This window comes from Aulonocara stuartgranti, assembly GCF_965226115.1.
Source record: "Aulonocara stuartgranti genome assembly, chromosome: 15".
Taxonomy (NCBI): Eukaryota; Metazoa; Chordata; class Actinopteri; order Cichliformes; family Cichlidae; genus Aulonocara; species Aulonocara stuartgranti.
Window position 1 is genome coordinate 23,929,189 of NC_138951.1, and position 27,242 is coordinate 23,956,430.

The following is a 27,242-nucleotide window of genomic DNA, read 5'->3' on the forward strand; positions in this document are numbered from 1 at the left end:
CAAAAAATGCCCGCACCGATGAGAAGCACTTAGATATGCAACTTGGTTCTGTGAATATCTTTCTTTTGAAAGTTTTAACAATATCTTCATCAAGATCTTGGAAGTTTAATTGCCAGAATGTCACCAAAGATGCATGCTTCCATCTTTTACAGAGGGATTTGAAAACCCTCTCGCTGAGTTTCTTGAACTTCTCTGGTGGGATTTTGTCGTATCTGGCCCTGATTTCAGTCCAGATTTTCATGGTAAGCCGGTTGGAGATAGCTTCAGCACTTTCAATGCTGAAGACTGTGCCTGATTTTTTTGAAACCTGGGAAATCAGTCCTTCCACAAAGATTTCCACTGAAAATCTGCATCTTTCTTTCTTTTCATATGATTCCAGTCTATCAGTAACTGTTACTGCCAACAGGTGTTCTTGGAATACTGAAGTAGTTATGATATTAAATATTGGTTGTTCCATTAAATTCATTGAATCCTCCTCCCCACTCCTCCCCATTTTCAATGATATTAGTGACAATTTATGTAATTTGTCACAAATATCAGTGAAAATCGCATTAGCAATGCAGTCAAAATAATTCTGCACTTTTCGGTCTAAATGCAAATCCATCCCCTTGAATTTGTCCAAGAGTAGATCCAACAAACGTTTTTGGTGAGAATGAGGGCACTTTAAAAGTTTACCAAGCTTTGAAAGCACAGCCTGAATTAATGTCTCTAACCATCTTTCAAAGTCTAAGGTTTTTTCAGGTGGCTCACAGTCTACAGAAGATCTGTGATGCTGTATCTTTTTATATGACTCCGTTTGACTTACGTTTGTTAACGGTGGGATGCTGGCTTCATGTTCAACACAGGATTTCTGCTGCTGGGGATCTGGAATTGGATTGTTTTCTGCTTTTGCAGCACTGTGTTGGTCAGCATTTTGACAGCTTTCTTCTGTGTTAGCTGTTTCTTGGCTGTTAGCATCTATATTCTGTGCTGTATCAAACTCCTGCTCAGCAGAATCGTCCAAAAATTTCACACATGACAAAACCGTTTTGCCAGTAGTGGTGTGGACAGAACAGTTTTCATGTACAGGGGAGTTCTGGGAAGACCTCAGTGGTGATACTGCTACTGACTGTGCACACAGGTCCATTACGTCCTCTACAAAACCTACAAGCCGCTTAGCAGTGAAGCAATCCGGATAGCCTGAGATAAGCTCTCCCCACTGCTTGATCGAATAACTACTGAACAAGTTATTCAAGAGGGATACCAAAGCATGTACTGTAGAATTATCCCCATTGGTCTGAACTGTTTCATCATTTGTCATTGTGTTACAGTTCGAGCTTGCCATTTCACTTTTTTGTTTTTTATGTCTAAAATGTTGTTTTGTGTTAAACTCCGTGTTTGAACGTTTAAAGCGCTGCTGTCCCGCTGTGTGAATGCGTTTCAACTGAACAGCCAGGTCTATATATAAGGTCGGTTTAAGGTTTCTTTGTAACGTCACCTGACGTTTCTTTGTAACGTCACCAGTCAAAGGACTGGCCCGCCCCGTCATAACGAAAGGGGCGGGACAAATCTGTTGCTTAGCAACTGAAAAAAAGGCACACCGCGCTGAATGCTACATCCGGCCTGCGACGGTACACCGCCTCCGCACCACCGTTTAAACATGAAGTGTGGATGTTAGAAGATCCCAAATATGGTGAGCTACTGGGAAATTACTCACGTTTTTGTTCTTGAGAGTGAGCGATAATAATTATTGAGAAATTACAGTAGTCTGTCTACAAAAACTACAAAAATGACCTAAATAAGACAGAAGTACACATTCATTTTTATCGTTTTGTCAACAACATGGCGCATGAGGTTTGTTCAGTATTTGTTGTGTCTACAAGGCTCAGGCGCCCCCATGAAGTGTCTTATTTGTATAGTTGAAAGCATTATAAAGGAACGCAAAACTAAATTACATATAATTATAATTCTTGGCACTTTCTGGTGTGTGTGAGTTAGTGTTTCTCTTTTATGATTTGTGGGTCCAGCATCAAATTTAGAATCCTTCCCATCACACATGAGGTCTTGAATAATCATCTTATTTTAAAGACCTCGTAGTTTGATAGTTTGCTCTCAGACTGTGGGCTTCCTTGTGGTTTTTAGGATATTTAGAAGTAGAAGGGGATCATCCTTCTGTGGAACCAGCTCCCAGTTTGAATGCAGGAGACGGACACTATCTCTACTTTTAAGATTAAGTTTCAAAGTTACCTTTTTGCCATCGCATATAGCTAGGGCTGAATCAGGTGACCATGAATCCTCCCTTAGTTACCCTGGGACTACCCTGCTGGGGGATTCCCACCATGTGTTTATACACCTCTCTGCATTCAATAATTAGTTCTTGTTCATCTCTGGCTCTCGTCCACAGTGTGTCTTTTGTCCCCTTTTTCGTCTCCTCATCCCCAAAGGGTCGCAGCGGGCTGCCCCTCCCTGACCGTGGTTCTGCCAGAGGGTGCTTCCTGTTAAAAGTGAGTTGTTCCTTCCCACTGTATTGAGGTTTTTTCTTTTTAATTGTAGACTTTCTACCTTACAATCTATACCACCTCGAGGAGACTGTTGTTGTGATTCAGCTCTGCATAAATACAATTAAATCGAATTAAGTGGGTTCAGCTGTTTTGTGAAATAAATGTGAGTGACATGGTAAGTAATAGCCTGCATGTAACTCATGGTAAGAAGAGCAATATCGCCCCCTCCTGGTTCAACCTTTTTTTCTTTGCAGTAATCTTTCCAATAATAATACATATGCACTAACCTCATGCTTGCTGTTAACAATAGCCTAAAGACACAAAATCAAGTTTAGTTTTTTCCTTAAGTTTATGTTTTTTTTTATATGGTTGGCATTTATTTTGTTTCTTTTTAATAATTCTATTGATTCTATTGATTGTTTGCCAAGCACTGAGGTCTCTGCTTAGACTGTGCTACTGGGATCACTGATTTAAAAATGAGGCAAAAGCACCAAAGTTGTGCTCAAAAATAGTACAGTGAGCTACAACCTGTTGCTGTAGTAATTCTAACACACTTATTGTTTTTAAATACATACATGTTTAGTTCTTTTAAACCTAATTATTATTTTTTTTTTTTGCAAAAGTGTCACCTAAACACCCAAATATACGTAATTCAAAACTTACTTTAATTATTACCCATTTGGCTGGTAACATGGACCCAGTCTGATGGATAGTTACTGAACAGATAGTCTTTTCTTTAAAGGCTGCATTCAGAGCAAATCATTGTAAAAACAAGACAAGTCAATAAAAAACAAGTAATAACTATAATACTAAACTACAATAGAGAGAAAATCCAGTAAATATAATTATATTATGTAAAAAATATACAAATATTTACCTCTAATTTAAAAAGACATTACAAGGGTACTAGTTTCATTTTAATCTAAACATAATCTAAATTGACACTAAATCAGTTTAAATATTACAGCTGAAGGTGATTTTAATAAATGTACTGCTGCTTGACTTTGTTTTACTACTGCAGTATAATTTATCATGTACAAAAGCTCCAAATGTTGTTTCTCTGACTTAATGTTCTGATGACGTTTGTGTTACTTTGCAGGAAATAGTCAGGACCCAGATGAACCTGTGCTGGAATTCAGTGTGGGTGAGTAATATGAGCATTTATGAAGGCTGTCCATGACCTGTAATTAAATTTAGCGTCATTAGTGCCACTCATTGCAAGTGACAGTGCACATGCTTTCAGCATGGAGTCTGCTCTTATGGTAGCAAAATAAATTCAGAAAATCTCCATCAAAAAGCAGCTCAGCAGCAGAAATATATATGGTCAGCTGGTTGTGAGTTAATGAGCATGTGAAATCAGTGTGAATATTTTGAAACAACAACTCTCCAACCTCGTAATTGTAAGACTGCCTGTGCAGCCACAGGAGCCTTCAGAGAGTCTTCCTGCTTGTCTCTTGGGTTGATTTGCTCGTGTTTTCTCACCCAGTCAATGACTGTAAAAGGGCTGGACTAATTGGAGGCAGGTGTAATTGATTGCACTGATATGCTAGTCTACTTATAGCCCACATTACAAACACTGCTGTGTTATTTTGTCTCTCAGTGCAGGTATGTAATGTGACAAAACCTCTAATGATCTGATATGTTTGGGATGGATGGGCTGTGAATTATATAGTGAATTGTCTTATTTTGTCGCTCTGTGCAGGCTTTCTACTTACAGGGTGGTGGGTCTCAGAGGACAATTGCTACCCCTGTTGAAGTGAACAACGTGTGGAGTGCAACTGGCTTTGTGGCATAGCTGGCTCTGGCCTTGGACTGTGTGTTTTTACTTTGTACCTAAATGGGACACTGGACTTCTAACTACTATTCATTGTGTTTATAAATAAAATTTTAGAATTTTATTGACTGTCATCTTTTTGCCCACGGTTGGTGAGACCTAGAATCTCTTTGTGTGTGTGTGTGTGTGTGTGTGTAACATCAACAGGGTTTTGCATAAAAGAGTGTGAGCAGGTCAAAAGGTCAATTCATTTATTGTAGTTTTATGGCAGCACCCTCTAGTGGCCTTGAAGCAAACAGTCTCCTAACTAAGCCATGGCATCTCTGGTCTCTCCTACTTTTGTGTGCTCTGCTGGAGGAGCAGCATTGGATCTAGTGATACTGAGTAAGCTGATTAGGACAGGCCTGGAGAAATGTGGTTTGCATGAAGTATCAGGAAAAAAACAACCTTGTATTGTAAAATAATAATACACGAATAATAAATACTTTTCATGACATTCAGATTTCTGGACTCACGAGTTCATAGAACATTAATGTTACGAAACATTGAGAAGTCTTAAAACTACATTGTATACTTATTATTTATTTACTTTAATCAGATTTGACTGGTATTTTTAAACATTAAGTTTTTGTTCCTTCAACTATTGTATTTAAACTTATGACTCACTCCCAGTATGTTTATATAACTGCCTAAAAAACGGTGAGGATGTGGCCGCAGTGGCTGAGAAGCAAGAACTTTGCTTTTTCTTTTTTTTTTCTTTTTTTAATTGGGAAGCATAAATGAACATACCAGAAAACCCTGCACGAAGGAGCCATATTTGTTTTTTGTGTGTGCATAAGATGAAGCTTTAGTATTATTACACATATGATAAGGATGTTAGCATGCAACACACAAACTCAAGTGGTGTTGCCAAGATAGTTGCTGACTGGCAAGAAACTTCTAGAAGAAATCTGGTGACAGTCCAAAGCACAAATGAACATGTTTAATACTCGTGCAAGACCCTGTGGGAAGGTGCCAGATTGCTGTATTTTGTGTGAATCAGGAAAAGTGCACGGTGATGACTAAAGCTTATAAAACATCTCTCTCCTTATGTGTGCATATATGAGAAAGAAAATTCTGCCAAAGCAACTTTAGCTTCTTGCAAGCATCAGTACACAAAGGATGCTAACACAAAGCTAGCCAAGAACCAAGAGTGATTTTAAAGTTGAACGTATGCCGACCCCAGCAGCCAAAGGGAGCTCCGGGGAGAGCTTCTTGGGGTCCAGTGATGTGTCCTGAAGAGACGACATGAGCTCTCCCTCCTGTAGGCCCACCCCAGCAGTAGGTGCTGTCTGTCTCATTCCGAGTTAACTGCTACTCCTCTACATCTAAACGAGCCAGTTGAGGAGGTTCAGGCATCTGACAAGGGTGCCTCTTGAACGCCTCCTGGGTGAGATGTTCCAGGCATGTCCCACCAGGACAGACAGGACACACCCAGGACATGTTGGGGAGATCACAGCACTCAGCAGAGAATGCCTCAGTGTCCCCCAAATAATGGAGGAGCTGGCTCGGGAGAGTAAGGTCTGGGTCTTCTCTGCTTATGCTACTGCCACCGAAACTGTTCATTTTTCTGAGCTTATCTGGTGTCCAACCTGTTTAAATAAAGGTTAATTTAAAAAAAATGTTTGTCATTAGCTAGTCTGTGTACATGTACTTCTTCTCCAGTGTTGAAAATGTTAAACTCACAACCTGCACATTTTCTGGTTGCATCATCAAATAAATACCCCCAAAAGTAGTCTGAGTACTTTTACACTGGTTTTATGCTGCGATATTTTCAAAGTCTTTCACTGAACACATTCAGTCACACATTGTTCATCATTTATTGGAAGTTTATTGTTTAATGTCCTGTCTAAATAACTTCAGTCACCATTTGTATTCATTAATGAATAACTGACTTCTAATATTAAAAGAAATAGAAACTGTTGTGCTGTTGTTCACGTAGAAGGGCCTGCTGCTGGATGTCCAGACTTTGTGCGTCAGCAGGAGGGTCAGGGTACAGGGTTCGAACCTCCTCATGAGATGTCGTATCTGCTGGATAAAAGCAAGCTACATCACATCTGGGATTGTCCTAGAGCTGCCCTACAGTAACAATCAACTGACTAATATATGAAATACTTGCAGTAGCACAATAATAAACACAAAGCAAAAAAGTGTTTAGTGAAGATAAAAAACCCCATCAAAGTTTTAGTTTGGATAAAGGGAGACAGAGCACCAATCTAAACAAGTCTAAACCATCTGGCACCTCCACACTTGTAAGAACAGCATGACCAAAGTGATTGTAGGAGGAAACAACCTTGACTTCCTTTACATAGCTTAGTACTGAGAATAAAAGAAAAGCATGATTAGAATTATTTGTGCTTCTTCTTCTTTCGGCTGCTCCCTTTAGAGGTCGCTACAGTGGATCATCCGCCTCCATCTCTCTATTTCTAGCATCCTCCTCAGTCACACCAACCCCCTGCATGTCCACCTTCACTACATCCACAAATCCTTTCTGTGGTTGTCTGAAAACATCATCCACGGAGACTCTTGCCTGATCTCATCTGTCAGCCTCTCCATCACCAGTGCAAACAAGAAGGGGCTCAGAGCCTCTCTCTGATGTAATCTCAACCCATCACATACTTCTCTGCCCCTCAGGACTTTCTTATGCAGCACCACAGTTACTCTCTTCGCACCTTATCATAGCCTTCACTCCTACCCTCTCTATGCCTCCCGTCTCCATCCTCTTCAGAGTTGCCTCACTTCCTTCTCTAATTCAATTTTCGTCCAAAGTACTCCTTCTCCCTTCTCAACACACTTTCTTCACATTAGCACATTTCCATCTCTATACTTGGTTACTCTCTTCCAGCACAATTTATGTGCCTTGCCATTCATTAAAAATCATTTTCTCCTTAGTGTCCAGCCTCACATACAACTCACTACTCAGCTGTAACTTTATTAATCCCTCGGGAGGGGTCCTCTGGGGTTTTCACAAAGCTGAATAAACGTCAAACAGAAAACTGATTAAACAAAGTGTGAGACGGTGGAGAATTGACGCCAGCGCCCGGTTATATTTTAGACAGCAAGGAGCAGACGCAGTTTCACTCCACCGAGGGAGCTCGTGACGTACTACGCGGCTTTCTTTAGACCGCGAAGGCGGGTCCTCAGGTGGAAGCAGCCTCTGAATTTGGACACCCCCGCTGTTTCCGGCCAGCCAATAATAACGGTGACATTTAACGTATTTTGTCGAATAAATAAACACTGTAAAATATATTTGCCCCCCCCAACAGCCCTTTGAATGTTGGCAAGTATGAACCGTCTGCTCGGTGTTTCCTAAAACGTTAAAGCACGTTTGGCTTCACACTGACAAACAGACCCAGCTTCGGCACAAACCTAAACTAATATGACACCGGAGCGGAAAGGCTGATTATGTTTCCAAGATGGTTTGTGTTTTTTAAAAGGAAGGAAACCTTCCTCAAAGCGGGCAGAGCAGTGGAGCCGCCGAGGGAAAAGCACACGATACAAAAACTGTAGAATTAAAAATATAATTTATGTTTAAATAGTTAAAAATATAAAATGAATTAAAACAACCTTGGCCAAGGGAAGACACAATAAAAATCAATAACACACAACATTAGAAGTCCAGTGGAATCCACCACGGCCTAAAAGTCACAGAAAACTAAGAGGTCCAGCGTAGTATTAAAAGAGGGAAACCCAGCGGAGTCCTCGCCTTCCTCCCCGCATTCCACGTCCTGGTGCACTGAAGAAAGGGAGGGAGCGGCAGTCACTATTCCTTTGGCAGTTTACTTTATAAAAAGGATAAGTCAAAGACTTACCCGGGTGGGCAGAGCTCTCAACTCCGCCCGCCGCTTCCTCAAACTGCAATCGGCACCGCGGTCTCACTGCTTCTGTTCTCCCGCAGTGCACGAGCTGGCTCTTGTCGTTATTGCCACCAGACTGCCGCTACGCGTCCCTAGTCGCTGGTCATCTGCCTTTTTTTCCTCTGATCGTTTCCCCTTTCCAGTCGCTGGTAATCTCTCTTCCCAGTCGCTGGTCGTCTGCTCCATCTGATCATCTCTACTCTCTGATCGTCTCTCGCTCTCCCCTCTGATCGTCTGTGTCTTTCCTCTGTCTGTCTCGCATTCTCCGTGTTACATTTTTGTTGAACACCGGCTCCAAACCTCTTATGTGTCCTTGAGCACTCTGTAAATTACCTTTTCTTTTCTCTCAGGTGTGTCCAATTAGTAAAAACGGGGGAAAAGGCGGAGTCTCTCCAGGACAATTTGCCGGCAACTAAAAACATGCAAACTAAATAAAACACTGCACAAAATACATGCAATATAAAAAATAAATATATACACTTCACATAAAAATACAGCACAGCAAAACAACGTCCGTCTTCCCTGGATGACACTAACTAACCGACCAAAGAGCCGCGTTAAGTGGCGATATCACTAACGTCACGTAACTTAGCCGAAGGTTAGCTAAATTTGACTTTGTAAGACTTTTTCATTACGCTAACATTTGTGATATGACTGCACTATGCTGCTGTTGTTGACTCCACTTAATTCTACAATTCTTTCATTATGCTAACATGTGTCCTGGTGTATATATGAAGTGGGATAAAAACCCAGAACTAACTTTTAAGAGTTTATTTCTTCTCCGCTTCGACCGTCGGCCATTTCCCCAAAACGTCCTCCAACCTATGATTCCAATGAATCCTGGTGGGTCAGGAACTGCTTTTAAGCATCTTGTAATCGTCGTTCCAACACAGCGTGTTTGTTTTGATTCGTAGACCCCGAAAATGGTGCCGGGCTCCCACAATGCATTGCGGCGTGCCGTCAACTCCAAAGCGTCATTCAAATCTGTGAGCGCGCAAGGAACGCCGCCTCTCCGCGTGCGTTTCTTGTGACGTCACTGGCAGATCAAAGGCGTTCGCGCTGGTCTGTCAGTAACGTCACAGACAACCGAGCCTATAAATAACGGCTCTCAGACAGAAAAATCAGAACTCGATGCTCATGTGTTTGCAAAACGTTCAGCAGTCGGCGCTCTGTAATACAAGAAAATTCTCACACGCTCAAACGGAGAAAATCTAATTTGTGACACAACAATGGAAACCATCAACGAAAATTCAATCGTGGTCACACCAGACCAGATTATCCCGCCAATCAACAGGTGCTTTGAAAGGCTCTCTGAAGTTCAGTGGAGCATTATAGAAAATGGAAAATGCGACTCCAGCGTCCATGCCGTGCTCGCTGATATGATTTCTGAAATCATTCAGATCGCCTCTGCCAGCATCCTGAGGATTGCCCTTCCTCTTATTCAGGAACCCATGATAAGGGAAGAGTTTATGGATGAGGGGAAAATAAGGGTGTCCCTCGGAGACTCGATCTCAGCTGCCATCGCCGGCGCTCTTAATGTCTCAAAACAGCAAGATAAGAGCGCTGACAAGCTGACGCTGATGGTTGAGGAAGAGATCTCAGAAAAGGTCAGCTCAACCATTGCACTGATTGAAAAAAGCCCCGATTTCCCAGTAGACCCTGCCGTTTATGTTAGCGGCAAATTTAGTAGTATTAAGAAACTACACCGCATGGTTTGTTGCGCTGCCTCATGCCTGAAAAGGTATGCAGCATGTAAGCTGCGCTGCCAGTGTGGGACAAATGGGTCTCATTCCAGTACAGAACGTACTGGTTCAAAAATATCAGTGAAATCAGCAATCGCAGAGATTTCTGTTATTCTGTCAACAAGGAGCTCAGATGGAGAGATGACAGGAAAAGATAAAGATGAGCTCCCAGAAGAATCACAAAGCCATATAAAACCCACTGCAGAAACACAAAGTATCCAGGCTCCAACCCCAGTAGAAATGGTTGCAGTTGACATCGTAGGTGAGATACTTGCTAACATGGATTCAAGCAGTGAAGAGCTCTGTGAGAAATGTAACTTACCCAAACCTGCCTTTAATGCAGGCTTAATTATCCACAAGGTGAGACACTTCTTCTCCAAATGTGTGCCATCCACCTCACACGCCAGGCTCAAAGCACGCAAACACAACTTTTCCATGTTTGCAAAAAAACAATTTGAAAAAATGAAAACAGAGCTGAAAAAAAGAATAAAGGCAAACAGGAAACATTTTGTTTGTCTACAAAACATTTGCAATCACCCCAAGAAGGAAACTGCGCCCTCCAATGAAAGTATAGTTTTCATTCTCCCAGGGTCAGTACCTGAAACGGCTGCTCCCCAGAGTACAGAGGCTCATCGCTCCCCTTCTCCACATACGGCAAGCCTGGGAACCGCAATTAAACGTTCTTCTTCAGTCGACTTTAACGTCATTAGATCAGACGTTAATCAGTTATTTGACAAATTAACAAAGAAAGAAGAACTCTTCCTCATCGATAAGACCTTGGGGGACTTTAAAAATAGTGGGCATATCAGGAATTTTACGGAGGACTTAGTGGCAAACCTGTTTGATCTACTTACGGTGGATCGAGGCTATCAAATCCCCATACCTCTAATGGGTAGGTCCCTCTCAGACACGGTCATCTCCAGGACTCCGAAATCAGTACAGGGCTCAAAGCGTCGCATTTCTGCTGAAGTCCTCTATGTCCTCATAGATGACACAGTAGAAAGGTTTTTGCAGAAGCTTTTACTCTTCTGCAATGAAGAGAAAGATCAAATGATTCAAATGGACAAGATTTCTGGGGCCCTGGAAGACATCCACAACTTTATTAAAAGAGCACAGACCACAACACAGGAAAAAAGCCCTGATTCAGATGGCAGAGGAAAAGAATCTGGTGCATCACTTCCAACACCAAAACCTGGGAGCATTTCTCCAGATAAATGCTCTGTGGCATCTGACAAGTCACCTCGAACGCCACAACCTGGGAGCATTTCTCCAGATAAATGCTCTGTGGCATCTGACAAGTCACCTCAAATGCCACAACCTGGGAGCATTTCTCCAGATAAATCATCTGGAGCCTTGAGCCTGAAACACTCTCTCAAAGATTCCTCCAAAATATCAGAGATGGATTCTGTGTCAGGTTCATCTTCTGATGTTGAGAAAATTTCCAATGACCTTGCGTTGCTCCTTATCATGAGAGTCATCTATAAATCTAAACCTGAGACCCAAAAGTTTGCTGCTCGGATCGCAACTACTACAAAAGAAATAGACACGGTCATCAACCGTCTGAGCAATCTAATGCAGCCTGAACTCAGCAGCACAGCGTCTGCCACAAGTCTGACAAATGACAAGACAAAGTTCATCAAGAAAATAGCCAAACGCCTCATCAAGGAGTTTGGCTCCCCAGACAATGTCTTAAAGGCTTTGATGGCAAATGATTCATCTTTTGATGAGGCTCTGATTAGACATCTAAAAATCACTCTCGGAGTCATCCCGGGTCCCCCAAAGACGTCCAAAATATCCAGGTTTTTTTCTGCGGTGGGAAAAACATTGCTAAAACCCTTCAGGTGGTTCACTAAAGCCAGAGATCATTAAAATGACCATTTTGGCTTTTCCCACTGCCCTGCTTCTTTTAAAATCTTGAAGCAGACTTTTAGCACCAAATCCTTTTTTTAAAAACATCACCATAAAATTTTGGGATCAGCCCTCAAATCCAAATTTTAGAACTGTAGTTCACGCCATCTCGTCTCCTTTTGATTTCCATCCCCCCAACCGGTCGCAGCGGATGGCCGTCCCTTCTGAGCCTGGTTCCGTTGGAAGTTTCTTCCTGTTAAAGGGAGTTTTTCTTCCCCACAGTCGCCTCGTGCTTGCTCAGAGGGGGATCATTTGATTGTTGGGGTTCTCTGTAGTACAGTAGGGCTTTGACCTTACAGTACAAACAGGGAGGAGACTTTGGCTTGATTTTTAAAATATCTAATTCGGCATGAAATAAAAAAAATCCAAATTAAAAATGCATTCCAAGTTTGTTTGTGTTTTTCTTCTGTTGTCAAATATGTAGAAAGTGTTACACGTGTGATTTTAGTCATTTTGCATCAGTTTGTAGCCGACGTGTCTGTTTGTGATCATCCTGCATCTGTTTTTGTCTGATTTGTGTCTTAGTTTGGTCAATTTACATCACTTTTGTGGCCCAATTTAGTTGTTTTGCATGTATTTGTGGCAAAATGTGTGGACGCTGTTTGACGTTGCTATGTTTTGTCTTAATGCTTCACTTTGGTTGTTTATGTATGTGCTCATTTTGATTCTAGATGTAGACCTGACATCTGAAAATTAGCACCTAGTCCACTTCGAACATTTTTTTTAGTCCAAATAAAAAAATTTGGACTAATAAAAGTCCAAATAAAAAAATGTTAATACATTTTTTTTTATTTCGCCAACCTTGTAGAGCAGTGGTTCCCAAACCTTTTTTGCTAGGCCCCCCTTTGTTTTACAAGAAAAATGTTCGCTAAAAAATATTATTAGCCAAAGCTTTCACTGGAAGTCAGTTACTGGTGTCAGGCCAGCTCCCACTTCTTCTTTTGTGTTACTTCTGCATATAAGTATACACAAAGAGACATTGAGACCTGAATCACAAATAAAAGCCACCTTCAAGATTAACAAACACTGTTTAAAGAGCTCCGTATAAACTTCTGTGTGCAACAAGGCCTCTGTAGCATCCAGACCACACTGATCTAGGTCTTCTTGGTAGAAGAAGGTGTTTCCTTTTTCCAGATGTTTAAATGCCAGCCTCCCCAGATTCAGAAGAAATTTCCTTTCAGCCATCTCACTTGTTTCATGTCCCCCCACATGTTTGTTCCCCTTCTTCATCTGAACCAACAAGAAGTGTGAGTACATGTCAGTCAGGGTCTTGGGCAGCTCTCCTCTCTGCTCTGTAGTCAACATGTGCTCCAGAACTGTAGCAGTGATCCAGCAGAAGACTGGGATTCTACACATGATGTGGAGGCTCCTGGATGTCTTCATGTGGGAGATGATTCTGGACAGCTCTTCATCACTGAATCTCCTCCTGAAGTACTCCTCCTTCTGGGCATCAGTGAAGCCTCGTACTTCTGTTACCCTGTCAACACGTCTAGGAGGGATCTGATTGGCTGCTGCAGGTCGGGGAGTTATCCAGACGAGAGCCGAGGGAAGCAGATTCCCCTGGATGAGGTTTGTCAGCAGCTGGCTGACTGATGACTTCTCTGTGACATCAGACAGCAGCTTCCCGTTGGTGAAATCCAATGATCCAAGTCTGCTTTCATCCAGGCCGTCAAAGATGAACAAAAGTTTACAGACAGCGAGCTTCTCTGCTGTGACCTTCTGTAATGTTGGATGGAAAACATGGAGCAGCTCCAGAAGACTGTACTGCTCGTCTCTGATCAGCGACGCTGTTGGTCAGAACCACTCTGATGGGTCTCTGTTGGTCAGGTAAGGCTTTAAAGGTGTCGTGACACCTGACTGTAATGTCATCAAGAGCCTCCATCTTGGAAGCTGTCTCCAGCTGCATCACCTCATGTTGGTTATGAACGTCTTCATTCTGTCCCTCTGTGATGTAGAGCTCAGTGTAGATCCTGTTCGGGAGGGTTCCACTTCCTGTATTATCAGTTTCTTCAGTCACACTTTCAAACCTCCTCCTCAGACTGATCTTATATTCTTCTAAAACCTCTTCCAGACTCGCATCTGCTGATTGACAACAAGAAACCAAAAAGAATGAAATGTCTTTAGTGTGTGAAACTGCATGAAAAACAGACTTTTATCTTTTGACGGGAGGGATGGGAATGGTGTTAAGCATTGTAAATTGTAAATAAGCTTCAGAAAATAGTAAATCGTGTAACATGACATTTTCGGCATTAAGTTATAACCAGTGTGTGACTTATTTAAAACATTTTGATTCATAATCAGAACCTTTTTTTGTCACAGCAGAGACAAGAAGCAACTGTTAAAAATGTTCCTAATGAGACATTTTAAGAGGAGGGAAAATCCCCCTCATACTGGCTTCACATCATTGGCTCCCTGTTAAATCCAGAGCTGAATTCAAAATGCTTCTCACATAAAAAGGGCCATAATAAAACAGCCCCATCTTATCTGAGAGGCCTCACAGTATCATATCAGATAGATGGAGCACTTTGCTCTCAGCCTGCAGGTTTTATCCTGCCCTCCTCCCCTCATTCCAACCAGTCGTGGTGGATGGCGGCCCGTCACTGAACCTGGTTCCGTCTCAGTGTTCGACTGTACAAAGAGAGAGTTTTTCTTTCTTAATGTCTCCAAGTCGTTGCTCGTAGGGAGTTGTCTGAGGCTTTATTACTGAGGCTTTACCTAACACTATAAAGTGCCTTAAGGTGGCTGTTGTGACTTGGTGCTATATGAATAAAATTTAAGCGATAGCAGAAAAGCAACAAAAACTGTTAACCCAAGAAAATAATGGAAGGAAATAGTTCTGAATATGCTTAATACGCGAATCCTCATCTTATATAGTTCATGTAATCTGCTACATGTAATTTCATTCAGTGTGATGTTATATGTAATCTGTGTGGGAAAAACGAGTTATTGTCGTCTTAGTGAGCTCTGTGGGTCAGACGTTTCTGGCTCTGTACGAAGAGAGGGCTCGTGAGCGCGCTCCATTTGTTCTCCATGTGATCCTTTACTCTCTCTGTGCTACTGCGTCTCTTTGCCTGCTGTGCTACACCCTGGGATTACTGTTGCTGTTGTTTGGCCATTTACATGATTCTGTTCTTGTTGTACAGTAGCTGCTTAATAAAGTGTGTACATGAACTCTGCTCTTCTTTAGATGATCTTTTGTTGAGTGTTTTTTTTTGTTTTTTATTTCATCTAAAAATCTACAAATGACCAGCTAAACTTTTGGCCCAGCAGCACACGCAGCCATACAAACTATTTCATTTTGAGCTGCTGCTATGAAATCAGAGCCAAATGGAAAAGCCTGCTGCAGCGTTTTTTACTCTGATTTTCTGTTTGTATTTGGATTCAGCCAGTATCCAGTATTTTGATCATTTATTTCCAACAAACAATTGAATCCTTTCGTTTCTAACACATCACCCAGTTTGCATCAGTATTGATCTCCAGCATGTTTTTCTCCGCGCGAGAGCCATTATGTTTTCAGTGTGTTCCTCTGATTGTTTTGAGTAGTATATATTGAGGATTGCCTGATATTGTGAGCAGGTGGGGAACATGACAGCTGAACTTTAGCAAACCAGGTGAAAAATAATTAAGACAATCACAAAGCAGGAAGTAAAACTAACGTGAGACATGAAAGGAAACAACATTCAAAGTAAAACAGGAAAAAAACCTATACCATAAAAAATCGAATGAAATCTTTTTCATGCACCTACAAAACAAGAAGTCAAGTTTTCAAAAATGTGTTCATCAGCACACGGATACCGACTCTTACTTTGGACAGAGATGCCACAACTGGTAGCGACTGAATCCTCTGAGACATCTTGACCCAAAGCACAGCAGGACAACTGCTCCTCCTCCTCCACACCAACATCACTGTTCTCTCTGAGGACACAAAGGGAAAATTATTATTACCAGTGCAACTGTCAAAGTGACCAAAGTGACTCACACGCAGGTGTTTACAGTGCATTCATCTGTAGTGAATAGTGAAGCACAGTTCAAAAAGACAACAGGACGAGTTGATGCAGGAACTTGCCTTAGTTAAAGGTACAGCTGCACAAACTAAGTTCAAACCTGATCCTTTTCTATGCAGAGCTCTTCTCTAAGGTCAAAAGTGTTCTCCTCAAGGTTTCCCACCCAATGACTGCTTTCAGTTTGTCACGTTAGGTGCAGTGTGGAAGATTATTCCACGATCAATGGTGTTGGTTATATTGTAGTGGTTTTCTTATGGGGAGGGTTTTGTTTCCCTTTGGTTTGCTGACCCCCAGACTTGGTCTATTCCAGATGCTCACCTGAATCAGGTAGAGTATAACAGGAAGCCATTTGCTTTTCAGAAGGGTTGGATTCTTTGCTGTATCACCATGTGTTCTCATTAATAAAGTACATTTTACTCCAGTCTCGTGCTATTTTAGTGGAAGTGACCCATGACCGTCGGCCAAAACTGACAATATGACTATTAAAAGTCTGAGTAATACTGTAATTTTCTGCTGCTCATTCCTGTGCAATATCCCATCTGACCTCCCGTCATATTTCTTTTCAAGATTTTCTTATTTAATCACTAGTGTACATATATTTATAGATACATATATATATATATATATATATTTAGTCATCTTTTCTCTTTTACCACGTCTTTCAAATATTTTGCTCTTTACTATTTTTCTATTTTTTATTTTATTTTATTATATTTTATTATATTTTCTTCTACTGTACCATGCTGCTGAGTGACTGCTGCTCGTCAAACACATTTCATTGCAATGTTGACCCTGTGCTAACTTGCATATGACAAATAAAACTGAAAACTGATAAAACTGAAAACAGTAAAGGCAAAGGGAACACATCAAGTAAGGATTTCACACTCCCACTCACAACGGCACTTTCAAAGCATAAAGCCAAATGCTTCAAAATTTCATTTTGAAGCATTTTAAAAATGAATGTGTTTGAGTTTCATTGCTCCAAAGCAATGTTTTCATATAAGCAAGATAACAACCAGTTTGCAACCATGTAAGTACAGTCCTCTATTGTGAACAGACGTGTTGGCAATCTGTCTGCGTTTATAAATTAGACAACAGTTATTTGCAGATCTTCATCAATCTGCCTGAGAGTGATTGCAGTCGGTCTGAGTTGGACTGCAACTGTTTTGAGTCAGGTTGCCTCCAAGGAGGCAGTTTATTATTTTCCTTTCCTAGTTGGACAGATGGCTGTTGTTTTGTTTTTACTGTAGTGTGCTGGGCCATTAATGGCTCAGGGGCTGCAGCGTATCCGCGCCAACACCTAAGGCCAACGTGGAATCACCGGTCAGACTAACATAAAGAAAGAATCTGTTAAATTACACATTTGTATTCATTAAGTCACAGACAATGAAAACAAGCAGAAATCAAGATGTAATATTTTTATAATTTTATTGATGTTAAATTAAAGTCCCAGCTTAGTTATGTTATCAGTGCAAGTCACTTCAATCTGTATAGCACCAAAGGAAACAATGGTGTTTTCAAGGTGCTTCACACTGTAAGGTAACAACTTACAGTATTAAAAAGAAAACCCCAAAAGAACAAACCCCTCTGAGCAAGCACGAGGCGACAGTGGGAAGGAAAAACTCCCTTTTAAGAGGAAGAAACCTTCGACAGAACCAGGCTCAGGGCGGGGTGGCCATCTGCCGCGACCATTCCTGGGGATTTCAAAAATGACTTGATCTGATCTAAATGTAAAACTAGCTCATTTAAAGTGTCCAGTGAGTTTTAGAAAATATTTTGCTGTTGATATCACGATGTCACTATAAAGTGGAAACTTTGTTTCTTCCCTTACACCTCCCAAAAAATGCCCGCACCGATGAGAAGCACTTAGATATGCAACTTGGTTCTGTGAATATCTTTCTTTTGAAAGTTTTAACAATATCTTCATCAAGATCTTGGAAGTTTAATTGCCAGAATGTCACCAAAGATGCATGCTTCCATCTTTTACAGAGGGATTTGAAAACCCTCTCGCTGAGTTTCTTGAACTTCTCTGGTGGGATTTTGTCGTATCTGGCCCTGATTTCAGTCCAGATTTTCATGGTAAGCCGGTTGGAGATAGCTTCAGCACTTTCAATGCTGAAGACTGTGCCTGATTTTTTTGAAACCTGGGAAATCAGTCCTTCCACAAAGATTTCCACTGAAAATCTGCATCTTTCTTTCTTTTCATATGATTCCAGTCTATCAGTAACTGTTACTGCCAACAGGTGTTCTTGGAATACTGAAGTAGTTATGATATTAAATATTGGTTGTTCCATTAAATTCATTGAATCCTCCTCCCCACTCCTCCCCATTTTCAATGATATTAGTGACAATTTATGTAATTTGTCACAAATATCAGTGAAAATCGCATTAGCAATGCAGTCAAAATAATTCTGCACTTTTCGGTCTAAATGCAAATCCATCCCCTTGAATTTGTCCAAGAGTAGATCCAACAAACGTTTTTGGTGAGAATGAGGGCACTTTAAAAGTTTACCAAGCTTTGAAAGCACAGCCTGAATTAATGTCTCTAACCATCTTTCAAAGTCTAAGGTTTTTTCAGGTGGCTCACAGTCTACAGAAGATCTGTGATGCTGTATCTTTTTATATGACTCCGTTTGACTTACGTTTGTTAACGGTGGGATGCTGGCTTCATGTTCAACACAGGATTTCTGCTGCTGGGGATCTGGAATTGGATTGTTTTCTGCTTTTGCAGCACTGTGTTGGTCAGCATTTTGACAGCTTTCTTCTGTGTTAGCTGTTTCTTGGCTGTTAGCATCTATATTCTGTGCTGTATCAAACTCCTGCTCAGCAGAATCGTCCAAAAATTTCACACGTGACAAAACCGTTTTGCCAGTAGTGGTGTGGACAGAACAGTTTTCATGTACAGGGGAGTTCTGGGAAGACCTCAGTGGTGATACTGCTACTGACTGTGCACACAGGTCCATTACGTCCTCTACAAAACCTACAAGCCGCTTAGCAGTGAAGCAATCCGGATAGCCTGAGATAAGCTCTCCCCACTGCTTGATCGAAAAACTACTGAACAAGTTATTCAAGAGGGATACCAAAGCATATACTGTAGAATTATCCCCATTGGTCTGAACTGTTTCATCATTTGTCATTGTGTTACAGTTCGAGCTTGCCATTTCACTTTTTTGTTTTTTATGTCTAAAATGTTGTTTTGTGTTAAACTCCGTGTTTGAACGTTTAAAGCGCTGCTGTCCCGCTGTGTGAATGCGTTTCAACTGAACAGCCAGGTCTATATATAAGGTCGGTTTAAGGTTTCTTTGTAACGTCACCTGACGTTTCTTTGTAACGTCACCAGTCAAAGGACTGGCCCGCCCCGTCATAACGAAAGGGGCGGGACAAATCTGTTGCTTAGCAACTGAAAAAAAGGCACACCGCGCTGAATGCTACATCCGGCCTGCGACGGTACACCGCCTCCGCACCACCGTTTAAACATGAAGTGTGGATGTTAGAAGATCCCAAATATGGTGAGCTACTGGGAAATTACTCACGTTTTTGTTCTTGAGAGTGAGCGATAATAAGCGACATTTTATTGAGAAATTACAGTAGTCTGTCTACAAAAACTACAAAAATGACCTAAATAAGACAGAAGTACACATTCATTTTTATCGTTTTGTCAACAACATGGCGCATGAGGTTTGTTCAGTATTTGTTGTGTCTACAAGGCTCAGGCGCCCCCATGAAGTGTCTTATTTGTATAGTTGAAAGCATTATAAAGGAACGCAAAACTAAATTACATATAATTATAATTCTTGGCACTTTCTGGTGTGTGTGAGTTAGTGTTTCTCTTTTATGATTTGTGGGTCCAGCATCAAATTCAGAATCCTTCCCATCACACATGAGGTCTTGAATAATCATCTTATTTTAAAGACCTCGTAGTTTGATAGTTTGCTCTCAGACTGTGGGCTTCCTTGTGGTTTTTAGGATATTTAGAAGTAGAAGGGGATCATCCTTCTGTGGAACCAGCTCCCAGTTTGAATGCAGGAGACGGACACTATCTCTACTTTTAAGATTAAGTTTCAAAGTTACCTTTTTGCCAACGCATATAGCTAGGGCTGAATCAGGTGACCATGAATCCTCCCTTAGTTACCCTGGGACTACCCTGCTGGGGGATTCCCACCATGTGTTTATACACCTCTCTGCATTCAATAATTAGTTCTTGTTCATCTCTGGCTCTCGTCCACAGTGTGTCTTTTGTCCCCTTTTTCGTCTCCTCATCCCCAAAGGGTCGCAGCGGGCTGCCCCTCCCTGACCGTGGTTCTGCCAGAGGGTGCTTCCTGTTAAAAGTGAGTTGTTCCTTCCCACTGTATTGAGGTTTTTTCTTTTTAATTGTAGACTTTCTACCTTACAATCTATACCACCTCGAGGAGACTGTTGTTGTGATTCAGCTCTGCATAAATACAATTAAATCGAATTAAGTGGGTTCAGCTGTTTTGTGAAATAAATGTGAGTGACATGGTAAGTAATAGCCTGCATGTAACTCATGGTAAGAAGAGCAATATCGCCCCCTCCTGGTTCAACCTTTTTTTCTTTGCAGTAATCTTTCCAATAATAATACATATGCACTAACCTCATGCTTGCTGTTAACAATAGCCTAAAGACACAAAATCAAGTTTAGTTTTTTCCTTAAGTTTATGTTTTTTTTTTTATATGGTTGGCATTTATTTTGTTTCTTTTTAATAATTCTATTGATTCTATTGATTGTTTGCCAAGCACTGAGGTCTCTGCTTAGACTGTGCTACTGGGATCACTGATTTAAAAATGAGGCAAAAGCACCAAAGTTGTGCTCAAAAATAGTACAGTGAGCTACAACCTGTTGCTGTAGTAATTCTAACACACTTATTGTTTTTAAATACATACATGTTTAGTTCTTTTAAACCTAATTATTATTATTTTTTTTGCAAAAGTGTCACCTAAACACCCAAATATACGTAATTCAAAACTTACTTTAATTATTACCCATTTGGCTGGTAACATGGACCCAGTCTGATGGATAGTTACTGAACAGATAGTCTTTTCTTTAAAGGCTGCATTCAGAGCAAATCATTGTAAAAACAAGACAAGTCAATTAAAAACAAGTAATAACTATAATACTAAACTACAATAGAGAGAAAATCCAGTAAATATAATTATATTATGTAAAAAATATACAAATATTTACCTCTAATTTAAAAAGACATTACAAGGGTACTAGTTTCATTTTAATCTAAACATAATCTAAATTGACACTAAATCAGTTTAAATATTACAGCTGAAGGTGATTTTAATAAATGTACTGCTGCTTGACTTTGTTTTACTACTGCAGTATAATTTATCATGTACAAAAGCTCCAAATGTTGTTTCTCTGACTTAATGTTCTGATGACGTTTGTGTTACTTTGCAGGAAATAGTCAGGACCCAGATGAACCTGTGCTGGAATTCAGTGTGGGTGAGTAATATGAGCATTTATGAAGGCTGTCCATGACCTGTAATTAAATTTAGCGTCATTAGTGCCACTCATTGCAAGTGACAGTGCACATGCTTTCAGCATGGAGTCTGCTCTTATGGTAGCAAAATAAATTCAGAAAATCTCCATCAAAAAGCAGCTCAGCAGCAGAAATATATATGGTCAGCTGGTTGTGAGTTAATGAGCATGTGAAATCAGTGTGAACATTTTGAAACAACAACTCTCCAACCTCGTAATTGTAAGACTGCCTGTGCAGCCACAGGAGCCTTCAGAGAGTCTTCCTGCTTGTCTCTTGGGTTGATTTGCTCGTGTTTTCTCACCCAGTCAATGACTGTAAAAGGGCTGGACTAATTGGAGGCAGGTGTAATTGATTGCACTGATATGCTAGTCTACTTATAGCCCACATTACAAACACTGCTGTGTTATTTTGTCTCTCAGTGCAGGTATGTAATGTGACAAAACCTCTAATGATCTGATATGTTTGGGATGGATGGGCTGTGAATTATATAGTGAATTGTCTTATTTTGTCGCTCTGTGCAGGCTTTCTACTTACAGGGTGGTGGGTCTCAGAGGACAATTGCTACCCCTGTTGAAGTGAACAACGTGTGGAGTGCAACTGGCTTTGTGGCATAGCTGGCTCTGGCCTTGGACTGTGTGTTTTTACTTTGTACCTAAATGGGACACTGGACTTCTAACTACTATTCATTGTGTTTATAAATAAAATTTTAGAATTTTATTGACTGTCATCTTTTTGCCCATGGTTGGTGAGACCTAGAATCTCTTTGTGTGTGTGTGTGTGTGTGTGTGTAACATCAACAGGGTTTTGCATAAAAGAGTGTGAGCAGGTCAAAAGGTCAATTCATTTATTGTAGTTTTATGGCAGCACCCTCTAGTGGCCTTGAAGCAAACAGTCTCCTAACTAAGCCATGGCATCTCTGGTCTCTCCTACTTTTGTGTGCTCTGCTGGAGGAGCAGCATTGGATCTAGTGATACTGAGTAAGCTGATTAGGACAGGCCTGGAGAAATGTGGTTTGCATGAAGTATCAGGAAAAAAACAACCTTGTATTGTAAAATAATAATACACGAATAATAAATACTTTTCATGACATTCAGATTTCTGGACTCACGAGTTCATAGAACATTAATGTTACGAAACATTGAGAAGTCTTAAAACTACATTGTATACTTATTATTTATTTACTTTAATCAGATTTGACTGGTATTTTTAAACATTAAGTTTTTGTTCCTTCAACTATTGTATTTAAGCTTATGACTCACTCACAGTATGTTTATATAACTGCCTAAAAAACGGTGAGGATGTGGCCGCAGTGGCTGAGAAGCAAGAACTTTGCTTTTTCTTTTTTTTTTCTTTTTTTAATTGGGAAGCATAAATGAACATACCAGAAAACCCTGCACGAAGGAGCCATATTTGTTTTTTGTGTGTGCATAAGATGAAGCTTTAGTATTATTACACATATGATAAGGATGTTAGCATGCAACACACAAACTCAAGTGGTGTTGCCAAGATAGTTGCTGACTGGCAAGAAACTTCTAGAAGAAATCTGGTGACAGTCCAAAGCACAAATGAACATGTTTAATACTCGTGCAAGACCCTGTGGGAAGGTGCCAGATTGCTGTATTTTGTGTGAATCAGGAAAAGTGCACGGTGATGACTAAAGCTTATAAAACATCTCTCTCCTTATGTGTGCATATATGAGAAAGAAAATTCTGCCAAAGCAACTTTAGCTTCTTGCAAGCATCAGTACACAAAGGATGCTAACACAAAGCTAGCCAAGAACCAAGAGTGATTTTAAAGTTGAACGTATGCCGACCCCAGCAGCCAAAGGGAGCTCCGGGGAGAGCTTCTTGGGGTCCAGTGATGTGTCCTGAAGAGACGACATGAGCTCTCCCTCCTGTAGGCCCACCCCAGCAGTAGGTGCTGTCTGTCTCATTCCGAGTTAACTGCTACTCCTCTACATCTAAACGAGCCAGTTGAGGAGGTTCAGGCATCTGACAAGGGTGCCTCTTGAACGCCTCCTGGGTGAGATGTTCCAGGCATGTCCCACCAGGACAGACAGGACACACCCAGGACATGTTGGGGAGATCACAGCACTCAGCAGAGAATGCCTCAGTGTCCCCCAAATAATGGAGGAGCTGGCTCGGGAGAGTAAGGTCTGGGTCTTCTCTGCTTATGCTACTGCCACCGAAACTGGACACCAGATAAGCTCAGAAAAATGAACAACCTGTTTAAATAAAGGTTAATTTAAAAAAAATGTTTGTCATTAGCTAGTCTGTGTACATGTACTTCTTCTCCAGTGTTGAAAATGTTAAACTCACAACCTGCACATTTTCTGGTTGCATCATCAAATAAATACCCCCAAAAGTAGTCTGAGTACTTTTACACTGGTTTTATGCTGCGATATTTTCAAAGTCTTTCACTGAACACATTCAGTCACACATTGTTCATCATTTATTGGAAGTTTATTGTTTAATGTCCTGTCTAAATAACTTCAGTCACCATTTGTATTCATTAATGAATAACTGACTTCCAATATTAAAAGAAATAGAAACTGTTGTGCTGTTGTTCACGTAGAAGGGCCTGCTGCTGGATGTCCAGACTTTGTGCGTCAGCAGGAGGGTCAGGGTACAGGGTTCGAACCTCCTCATGAGATGTCGTATCTGCTGGATAAAAGCAAGCTACATCACATCTGGGATTGTCCTAGAGCTGCCCTACAGTAACAATCAACTGACTAATATATGAAATACTTGCAGTAGCACAATAATAAACACAAAGCAAAAAAGTGTTTAGTGAAGATAAAAAACCCCATCAAAGTTTTAGTTTGGATAAAGGGAGACAGAGCACCAATCTAAACAAGTCTAAACCATCTGGCACCTCCACACTTGTAAGAACAGCATGACCAAAGTGATTGTAGGAGGAAACAACCTTGACTTCCTTTACATAGCTTAGTACTGAGAATAAAAGAAAAGCATGATTAGAATTATTTGTGCTTCTTCTTTCGGCTGCTCCCTTTAGAGGTCGCTACAGTGGATCATCCGCCTCCATCTCTCTATTTCTAGCATCCTCCTCAGTCACACCAACCCCCTGCATGTCCACCTTCACTACATCCACAAATCCTTTCTGTGGTTGTCTGAAAACATCATCCACGGAGACTCTTGCCTGATCTCATCTGTCAGCCTCTCCATCACCAGTGCAAACAAGAAGGGGCTCAGAGCCTCTCTCTGATGTAATCTCAACCCATCACATACTTCTCTGCCCCTCAGGACTTTCTTATGCAGCACCACAGTTACTCTCTTCGCACCTTATCATAGCCTTCACTCCTACCCTCTCTATGCCTCCCGTCTCCATCCTCTTCAGAGTTGCCTCACTTCCTTCTCTAATTCAATTTTCGTCCAAAGTACTCCTTCTCCCTTCTCAACACACTTTCTTCACATTAGCACATTTCCATCTCTATACTTGGTTACTCTCTTCCAGCACAATTTATGTGCCTTGCCATTCATTAAAAATCATTTTCTCCTTAGTGTCCAGCCTCACATACAACTCACTACTCAGCTGTAACTTTATTAATCCCTCGGGAGGGGTCCTCTGGGGTTTTCACAAAGCTGAATAAACGTCAAACAGAAAACTGATTAAACAAAGTGTGAGACGGTGGAGAATTGACGCCAGCGCCCGGTTATATTTTAGACAGCAAGGAGCAGACGCAGTTTCACTCCACCGAGGGAGCTCGTGACGTACTACGCGGCTTTCTTTAGACCGCGAAGGCGGGTCCTCAGGTGGAAGCAGCCTCTGAATTTGGACACCCCCGCTGTTTCCGGCCAGCCAATAATAACGGTGACATTTAACGTATTTTGTCGAATAAATAAACACTGTAAAATATATTTGCCCCCCCCAACAGCCCTTTGAATGTTGGCAAGTATGAACCGTCTGCTCGGTGTTTCCTAAAACGTTAAAGCACGTTTGGCTTCACACTGACAAACAGACCCAGCTTCGGCACAAACCTAAACTAATATGACACCGGAGCGGAAAGGCTGATTATGTTTCCAAGATGGTTTGTGTTTTTTAAAAGGAAGGAAACCTTCCTCAAAGCGGGCAGAGCAGTGGAGCCGCCGAGGGAAAAGCACACGATACAAAAACTGTAGAATTAAAAATATAATTTATGTTTAAATAGTTAAAAATATAAAATGAATTAAAACAACCTTGGCCAAGGGAAGACACAATAAAAATCAATAACACACAACATTAGAAGTCCAGTGGAATCCACCACGGCCTAAAAGTCACAGAAAACTAAGAGGTCCAGCGTAGTATTAAAAGAGGGAAACCCAGCGGAGTCCTCGCCTTCCTCCCCGCATTCCACGTCCTGGTGCACTGAAGAAAGGGAGGGAGCGGCAGTCACTATTCCTTTGGCAGTTTACTTTATAAAAAGGATAAGTCAAAGACTTACCCGGGTGGGCAGAGCTCTCAACTCCGCCCGCCGCTTCCTCAAACTGCAATCGGCACCGCGGTCTCACTGCTTCTGTTCTCCCGCAGTGCACGAGCTGGCTCTTGTCGTTATTGCCACCAGACTGCCGCTACGCGTCCCTAGTCGCTGGTCATCTGCCTTTTTTTCCTCTGATCGTTTCCCCTTTCCAGTCGCTGGTAATCTCTCTTCCCAGTCGCTGGTCGTCTGCTCCATCTGATCATCTCTACTCTCTGATCGTCTCTCGCTCTCCCCTCTGATCGTCTGTGTCTTTCCTCTGTCTGTCTCGCATTCTCCGTGTTACATTTTTGTTGAACACCGGCTCCAAACCTCTTATGTGTCCTTGAGCACTCTGTAAATTACCTTTTCTTTTCTCTCAGGTGTGTCCAATTAGTAAAAACGGGGGAAAAGGCGGAGTCTCTCCAGGACAATTTGCCGGCAACTAAAAACATGCAAACTAAATAAAACACTGCACAAAATACATGCAATATAAAAAATAAATATATACACTTCACATAAAAATACAGCACAGCAAAACAACGTCCGTCTTCCCTGGATGACACTAACTAACCGACCAAAGAGCCGCGTTAAGTGGCGATATCACTAACGTCACGTAACTTAGCCGAAGGTTAGCTAAATTTGACTTTGTAAGACTTTTTCATTACGCTAACATTTGTGATATGACTGCACTATGCTGCTGTTGTTGACTCCACTTAATTCTACAATTCTTTCATTATGCTAACATGTGTCCTGGTGTATATATGAAGTGGGATAAAAACCCAGAACTAACTTTTAAGAGTTTATTTCTTCTCCGCTTCGACCGTCGGCCATTTCCCCAAAACGTCCTCCAACCTATGATTCCAATGAATCCTGGTGGGTCAGGAACTGCTTTTAAGCATCTTGTAATCGTCGTTCCAACACAGCGTGTTTGTTTTGATTCGTAGACCCCGAAAATGGTGCCGGGCTCCCACAATGCATTGCGGCGTGCCGTCAACTCCAAAGCGTCATTCAAATCTGTGAGCGCGCAAGGAACGCCGCCTCTCCGCGTGCGTTTCTTGTGACGTCACTGGCAGATCAAAGGCGTTCGCGCTGGTCTGTCAGTAACGTCACAGACAACCGAGCCTATAAATAACGGCTCTCAGACAGAAAAATCAGAACTCGATGCTCATGTGTTTGCAAAACGTTCAGCAGTCGGCGCTCTGTAATACAAGAAAATTCTCACACGCTCAAACGGAGAAAATCTAATTTGTGACACAACAATGGAAACCATCAACGAAAATTCAATCGTGGTCACACCAGACCAGATTATCCCGCCAATCAACAGGTGCTTTGAAAGGCTCTCTGAAGTTCAGTGGAGCATTATAGAAAATGGAAAATGCGACTCCAGCGTCCATGCCGTGCTCGCTGATATGATTTCTGAAATCATTCAGATCGCCTCTGCCAGCATCCTGAGGATTGCCCTTCCTCTTATTCAG

At 41.4% G+C, this 27,242-nt stretch overlaps 1 protein-coding gene and 2 long non-coding RNA genes across 3 annotated transcripts in view; 2 read left to right on the plus strand and 1 right to left on the minus strand.

Annotated features, from left to right (window-relative positions):
* Positions 1–8,962, minus strand: part of LOC309689720 (uncharacterized protein) — a gene marked incomplete at its 3' end in the record, with an annotated part of 45,404 nt that extends 36,442 nt beyond the window's left edge. Inside the window, exon 1 of the mRNA XM_082506343.1 lies at positions 8,911–8,962. The remainder of the gene's footprint in view (positions 1–8,910) is intronic.
* On the plus strand, positions 1,243–4,335 carry LOC309689725. The gene is made up of 4 exons (XR_014271511.1): positions 1,243–1,672; positions 2,384–2,483; positions 3,580–3,624; positions 4,183–4,335. It is a non-coding gene; the product is annotated as an uncharacterized lncRNA (long non-coding RNA).
* Positions 8,963–18,913: 9,951 nt separating the features above from the next.
* Positions 18,914–21,982, plus strand: LOC309689724. Its single transcript, XR_014271510.1, has 4 exons — positions 18,914–19,313; positions 20,033–20,132; positions 21,230–21,274; positions 21,833–21,982. It is a non-coding gene; the product is annotated as an uncharacterized lncRNA (long non-coding RNA).
* The last annotated feature ends 5,260 nt before the right edge of the window (positions 21,983–27,242 follow it).